Genomic DNA, 8,011 nt, shown 5'->3' with positions numbered 1-8,011 from the left:
GATTGTGGACCTCCTGCGTCATTCAAGGCTTTTGGTTAGGGAACACAGTTCACACATTTCCTAATGAAGTCAGCAATAACTGGCAAATTGGAATCGGATAACAAAGTAGCCTCTTAGCATTAATGGCGTTATACTGACTGATGAGGAATTTTTGGAAAATATAAGAAAATTGGGCATGTTTGTAATAGGCTTAAACCATGATCTTGGGGAAAATAGACCAACCTATGAAGATAACGATGATCGCTGATTACTTGGTATCAGGATCTGTGGGCAGCCCACTGGAGCAGCTGATAGAGCTACTGCCTCAATGTGAGAGACATGGGTTTGATTTTGACCTTAGGTGCTGTCTGTGTGGTGTTTGCACTTTCTGTGGATTTCCTCCCCTTGTTTGGTTTCCTTCCACATCCCACAGGCATGCAAGTTTGAAGGTCAATTGGCCATTGTAAATTGTCCGGAGTAGGTCGGGAATGGATGCAAAAGTGGGATAACAGAAACATTGTGAATGGGGATCAGTGGACTTGGTGGGTCAAAGGGCCTGTCTCCATGTTGTAATGTATTTCAATGAAATAGCAATAAAGAATTCGGCTGAAAATCTCTTCACTGACACAAGACACAATGGGCTGAACGGCTTCCTATGTTCTAAACGTTCCATTATTCTGGACTGAAAGGATGGCTGTTATTAGTGTGGCAAATGACAGCAGAGATGCACAAGAAGCCTGAATCCTGGGAAGAGTTCAGATAACTAGGAAGGAGGAAGAGGAGATGGGATTGGTGGCGAGGACAGCAATGGAAAGGCTCAGCTCAGAAGAATGTTCGAGGAATGGATAGGATAAAATCTGTCAGGCTCTTAAACACCAGGATGCAAATTTTAAATGTGAAAAAGTGGTAAAGTAGAAATTAAAATCAGCAAGGATAGTGAATGGCAGCATCTAGGAGAGAGGGAATGGGTGACGTTTCGGGTCGAGACCCTTCTTCAGACTGAAGAAGTCCTTTGAGTCTGAAGAAGGGTCTCGACCTGAAATGTCACCCATTCCCTCTCTCCTAGATGCTGCCTGACCTGCTGAGTTACTCCAACATTTTGTGATACCTTCGATTTTTACCAGCATCTGCAGTTATTTTCCTACACAGGATAGTGAATGGAATCATTTGAGACCATTTATAGACTGGAATGTGGAAGGCTGCCCAAGGAAACAATGGATTAGTTGAGATGCAGTCGTAACTTCTTTCGTATGTCTACTACAACAATCAAAAGTGGCAATTAGCGCTTCAGAGTCCCATAGTTAACGCTTTGCTGCAAATTTTGCCAGTTCCGTATAACTACCCAGGGTGGATGTGTAAGGGGTTTCTGCGCCGAGCTTTCGTCCGACCTAAGGTTCCCGTGCCTTGCTCTGATCCCTTGACCAGGCCGCACAAACTGGTTCCCCGTGAGTGGTTCGACCCACTCACCCCCTACAGTTCTAGACACTGGACTTAGATGCAGGAGCGTTGATAGTGCAGAAAAATTCAACCAGACCAGATTTGAAGACCAGGGTTTAAATGGAAAAGGCTTTTATTGAGCGCTTGGGACTATTGTACATAAATGCTCTTCACAGTTCTATAAGACATATCTATAAGACACATACCGAATTACATGAATACTTTTGACTATGAATCATAAAGTGCACAGTTCTACAAGACATATACATGAATACCTTTTACTCTGAATTCTAAAACGTACAGTTCTACAAGACATATACACGACTGTAAGATGGGGAACGTACGACACATCGCAAAATTGACCAACACACATTCATTTACACATCCACGTTTATTCAAACCACCCTACCCTCTACACTAAACTATGTCCAGGATGTGCAGGTTCGGAGTACATGCTCACCATGGGGCTATTACTGGGGTTACTGGCTGTTCGTGCTGCTTCTCCGCTGCTTTCCGTGACGGTCGTGCTTGTCCCCTGAGTTTCTTCCGTTTCTTGCGTTCCTTGCAGGTTTTCTTGCAGTATTTCTTCTCGAGTTGCGTGCCGGTTCCTCTCTCTTGCACTTCGCTTCTTCTTGCCTGTCTTTTCTTCCTCCTGCATCCGTTTGACTTCAGTTTCTTGCATGAGTTTAAAACCCAAAAGTCGTGGCCAGTTATACTAATCTGACCCGTCCTATCTCCCGCCAGATCTTGGGATCTCTTTGTTTAAAAGATATGTATGAGTTTTCTCTCTGATCTGCGCTTATGTCCGGGGGTACCGGGGATGGCCAGACGGTGTTAATTGGTATTTCGTTGCGAGGTGATGGGTTTAACTGGTTTCCCATCACCTACCAGGTAGTTTTCTATGGGCTATTGTGCCCCCTTAACGAGATTAACTGTGTAGGTCGGCTTGGGGCATTGTGAGTATGCTGATGTCAGCGCCCCAGTGTCTGGACTTCGACCTGGTTTCGCAGGTTTCTGCGTAGCCAATACCCATCCATTGTTCTGGCCGTGGTTTTGCAGAAACCTAGAGACTGGGCTGTAAGGTTTTTGCTCTTGTGGCTGGTCACGAGGTCCCGCGGCCATTTTAGGACCCACAGATTGTGACATCCCTTGGTAAACTGACCGCAGCCTTTCTCCGCTATCAGCCCCAGTCTCCCGTTTAAAATGTCCAAACTGCAGCTCTTTGGTTTGGTGTTGCTTTCAGAATGAGGGAAAACTTCTCAAATCTTACAGATGACGAGGATGTAAAGCAGCTCCCACCCTGCAGTCTTTGCTGGGACAATAAATTGATTTTATTGAGCTGTGAAGAAATTCAATTGTGCACTATTCTTCCTGTTAAAAACCAGAAATCATTTTAGAATCTGTTGTACTGACAAGATTGCCCACGCCTAATTACCTTTGAGAAGTTGATGATGAACCATCTTCTTTGAACCACTGCAGCCTTGGTTAAGTTGCTTCAGCAATTAGAGATATATCAGGATTGGGGCTCCTCGGTGGCGTAGCAGTAGAGTTGCTGCCTTACAGCGCCAGAGACCCTAGTTCGATCCTGACTTTCTCCCAGATCTCCAGTTTCTTTCCACACTCCAGGTTTGTAGATTAATTGGATTGGTATAATTGTCAATTGTCCGTAGTGTGTGTAGGATAATGTTAGTGTGCGGGGATCGCTGTTTGGTGCAGACTCTGGGTTGAAGGGCCTGTTTGGTGCGGACTCTGGGTTGAAGGGCCGACTTTTGGATGTCGGGAAGGGCACAATCCCCAGCCTCTCGTTCACCGAGGCGAACACCAAGTAAAGAGTGACCAACAAAACATTTTTCATTATAAGGTAGTTAATATTCAACTCATAGTAGTGACTGGTATAACAATATGTCAACGGTGAAACCATATGGTATCCACAGTTCATAAAGGTACTCCTGGACAGCCACCCCTTAAGTAATAAACCAATGTGGATTATCAATTATTGACAATTATCGTAATATGTTAGCAGTAACTATTTACATGTATTGAGTTGTAGAATTGACTACTCATAGACAGATATAAATACCTAATATATAAAGATATAGCCAAACATTCATTTTACTTATTTCTTTAAACTATAAATTTTATCCAGTTATGATTGTGCACTGATTCCAATATATCACTAAACATCTTGGACAACCATATTATTTTCTATGTTACTTTCATCTTAAGCATCTCTGTTCTCACTCTGTCTTGCATCTTGCCTTCCTGAATATAAATGAATGTATTTTTGATCAATGCTCCCACTTATAGTTCTAATATACAGGCAAAGCTGCTCGGTGCGGACACGGTGGGCCGAAGGGCCTGTTTCCGCGCTGTATCTCTAAAAAATACACTTGAATCACCCAACAGTGAAGTACATCACTCCTTCAAGGGATCCAGCCTAATATGATCTTGATTCAGCCTGATCAGTAACTGTGAACAGCAGAAACCACTTCCACTGCAGCACCATCATCTGATTTAATTAAAATAATTTAACTCAACCCTCCACACTGAACTTCTTGCCTTCCAGTTTATCTGTAAAATTGTCTGAACAATGGCACAACTGCTTGTTTTCGAGGACTGCCATGCTCTAAATATGGTAACGCCTTCAATGTGATTCTCTGAATGTAGACTATTCAAAATGGGCAGCAACAGTGGTATTGCTAGTAGAGTTGCTGCCTCATAGCTCCAATGACTCGGGTTCAATCTTGGTGCTGTCTGTGTGGAGCTTGCATGTTTCCCCTGTGAGCTCATGGGTTTCCTCCCACGTCTCCAAAGACATGCAGATTGGCAGATTAATTGTACACTAAATTTCCCCCATTGTGAGTGATTGAAACTGGGGAGGGGTGAACAAAATCGGATTAGTTTGGATGATTGGGGCAGATTCTGGGCCGAAGGAACCATTAATTTGCGGTATCTGTCATTAAACTTGGCTCTTCCCTCACGAGGGGTTATTTCATAGGGTCTGTTCATAAAAGCATAGTTAATATGTGCAGGAATAGGCCATTTGGCCCTTTGAGCCAGCACTACTATTTGATATGAACATGGCTGATCATCTAAAATCAATACCACGTTCCTGCTTTTTCCCCATATCCCTTTAGCCTTAAGAGCTAAATCTAACTTTTCCCAGTTGGCCTAATGTTTTGTCTCACAGGTTTGCTCTACAATCGCATTCCCGTAATGGACAGCTTTCTCCCAAGTATCCTATTACCACTGTAATGCAGTATCTAACTGCATTGGTATGGGCAAGGCAGCAAATTAAAAAGTAGCGATGAGGCCAGAAAGAAAGACTTTAACATGTTTGACAGGTTGGATAGTAAGAGTAAAAATCTAGGATTAAATCAGCAAAGCTGAATTTAATAATAAAAAGGACAAAACCAACGGCTTTGTACCTGAATGCATATAATAATAATAATAATAATCATTTATTTTATATAGCGCCTTATCGTGTGCTCAAAGCGCTTTACAAAGACAATCATAACATAAAAACAAACAGACAAACTATCCTAACGGAAAAGCGGCGAATAAACAACGCCAGCGTCCTCTCACGTCAGGGTCCGGCAGTAGACAACAAAAAGCACAGGACACACAGATACAATTTTTACACAAACAGCCATCACAGTGATTGCTCTAGGCACACCCTCACTGTGATGGAAGGCAAAGAAAAGTCTTATCTCCTCCTCATTCTTCTCCCGTGGTGCCACGAGGTGATCGAGGCTCCCAACTTTTTGAAGCCCCCACTGGGCGATGGAAAGTCCCAGGACCGAGCCGAGCAGGCCGATGAAAGTCCTGAGCCCCCACCGGGCGATGGAAAGTCCCAAGGCCGAGCCAAGCAGGCCGATGAAGGTCCTGAGCCCCCACCGGGCGATGGAAAGTGCTGCGGCCGGGCCACACAGGGCGATGAAGGGCCTGCGAGTGGGTCGATCGTACCTCGCGCTCCGGGCGGTCGAAGCTGCTACGGCTGGAGCTCCCAAAAGCCGGTCGCCAGCCAGGGACCTGCGAGCTCCCGATGTTGTGGTCTGCAGGGCCCACGGCCGAAGCCTCCGAGATGGTAAGTCCAGGCCCTGCGACCGGAGTCTTCAAGGTCGATCCCAGCTGGAGGCCGCCGACTCCACGATGTTAGGCCATAGCGCGAACGGAGATACGACACGGTAAACGTCGCATCTCCGTTGAGGAAGAGATTAGAAAAAAAGGTTTCCCCCAACCCCCCCACCACCCCCCCACATATACAGAGTTAAAAATAGAACAAAACGTACATTAAACGATGACAATAGACAAAAAAACAAAAAAAGACAGAGAGACTGCCGGTGAGCCGCAGCTGCAGAACACAGCCACGCCCCCTTTCCATATGGCATTGGAGATTAATCTGAGTGCAATTGGACATCTCACCGGGTCACCATTGTGGAGATATAGCTGCAAGGTGACGTAGATTGTTTCCTGAATACATTAGGGTACACAGCATTTATCAAGGACAGGAAGCTGGAGAAAGGTCAGGGAGCAGAGTTTATTAATGATTGTCTTAACACAATGGAGAAGGATGTACTTATTCAAGAAACCAGGATGTAGAAACAGTTTGGTTGGAGGCGAGAAATAATAAAAGCATTTGGTCATTAGTAGATGTGATGTACAAGACCCCTTATACTATTCATGTGGCAGGACGAGAAATGGTGGAAAGAGGGTTGACAATAATCATGGGGGATTTTTTAATCCAAACACACGCCGGGAAGGTAAAAAGGGAGTTTAGATGCAGAATGCGTACTATTTCCTGGATCATTTTTTAAAAGAGCACGTTCTGGAATCAACAAGAGAGCAGGTTTGCTAGAAGTGATATTGTTCAGAGATATAGGATTACTTGATGATCTCATAATAAAGGTGCCCTTGATATCAGCCATCAAAATTCAATTTTTTTTTAGAAACAAGGAACTGCAGATGCTGGTTTACAAAAGGTGGACTCAAAGTAGTGGAGTGACTTAGCAGGTCACAAGTTCTAGGAGTAGAAATAAACCATTTGACCCATCGAGTCTAGTCAGCCATTCAATCATGACTGATCTCTGCCTCCTAATCCCATTTTCCTACCTTCTCCCCATAACCCTTGACACCCGTTCTAATCAAGAATTTGTCTATCTCTGCCTTAAAAATATCCACTGACTTGGCCTCCACAGCCCTCTGTGGCAATGAGTTCCACAGATTAATTACCCTCTGACTAAAGAAGTTCCTCCTCAGCTTCGTTCTAAAAGAGCATCCTTTAATTCGGAGGATATGACCTCTGGTCCTAGTCTCTCCCACCAGTGGAAACATCCTTTCCATGCCAACTATCTATGCCTTTCACTATTCTGTAAGTTTCAATGAAGTCCCCCCTCAACCTTCTAAACTCCAGCAAGTACAGGCCCAGGGCTGTCAAACGCTCATCATATGCTAACCCACTAATTCCTGGAATCATTCTCGTCTGGAGAACATGGATTGGTGACATTTTGGGTCAGGGCCCTTCTTCAGAAATTACATTTTACGTTCAGTTTGAGGGAGAGAAGAATATATCCATGGCCAGTAGTTTACTCTTAATTACTTGCAATCTTTAAACTACGGAAACAGGGTGAATTATGGTGAACTCGCAAGTTAGGTTACATGGAAACATAGAAAATAGGTGCAGGAGTAGGCCATTCGGCCCTTCGAGCCTGCACTGCCACTCAATATGATCATGGCTGATCATCCAACTCAGTATCCCGTACCTGCCTTGTCTCCATCCCCCTGATCCCTTTAGCCACAAGGGCCACATCTAACTCCCTCTTAAATATAGCCAATGAACTGGCCTCAACTACCTTCTGTGGCAGAGAATTCCACAGATTCACCACTCTGTGTGAAAAAAAACTTTCTCATCTCGGTCCTAAAAGACTTCCCCCTTATCCTTAAACTGTGACCCCTTGTTCTGGACTTCCCCAACATCGGGAACAATCTTCCTGCATCTAGCCTGTCCAACCCCTTAAGAATTTTGTAAGTTTCTATAAGATCCCCCCTCAATCTTCTAAATTCCAGCGAGTTACGGATCACCATTTGAGAAGTAATAGCGGACAACATGCAAACTGCACATAGGCAGCATCCAAGATCAAGATCTGGGTCACTGGCGCATATGAAAAAACATTAGGTGCCGTAATAAAATAAAAACAGAAAGAGATGGAAACACTCAGCAGGTCCAGTAGCATCTGGGGAAAGGGAAAACGAGTGAATGCTTCTGGTCCGGGTCAAATTTACAGAACAGAGAAATAGAGAAAACATGGCGACACAAAAGACTGTGGATGCTGGAATCTTGAGGAAAAAAAATGCTAGAGGAACTCAGCGACTCAGGCTGCAAAAGTGCAGGGGATGGACAGACCACGTTTCAGGTCGGGATCCTTCTTCGGTCTGAAGTCTTGAAGAAGTCTATAGACTCCTCCAGTCTTTTGCTTTTTTTGGAATAGAGAAAACATTTTAGTTTTCAGTAACAAAGAAAGCCGGCCCTCCTTACGTAGGCATTGGCCTCCATGCATACTTATCGTTAGCGTGTCCGACCACTCTGGACTTACAA

This window comes from Rhinoraja longicauda, chromosome 26 (assembly GCF_053455715.1).
Source record: "Rhinoraja longicauda isolate Sanriku21f chromosome 26, sRhiLon1.1, whole genome shotgun sequence".
NCBI classification, from domain to species: domain Eukaryota; kingdom Metazoa; phylum Chordata; class Chondrichthyes; order Rajiformes; family Arhynchobatidae; genus Rhinoraja; species Rhinoraja longicauda.
The sequence above is the reverse complement of the archived record's forward strand: the minus strand, read 5'-3'. Positions refer to the sequence as shown.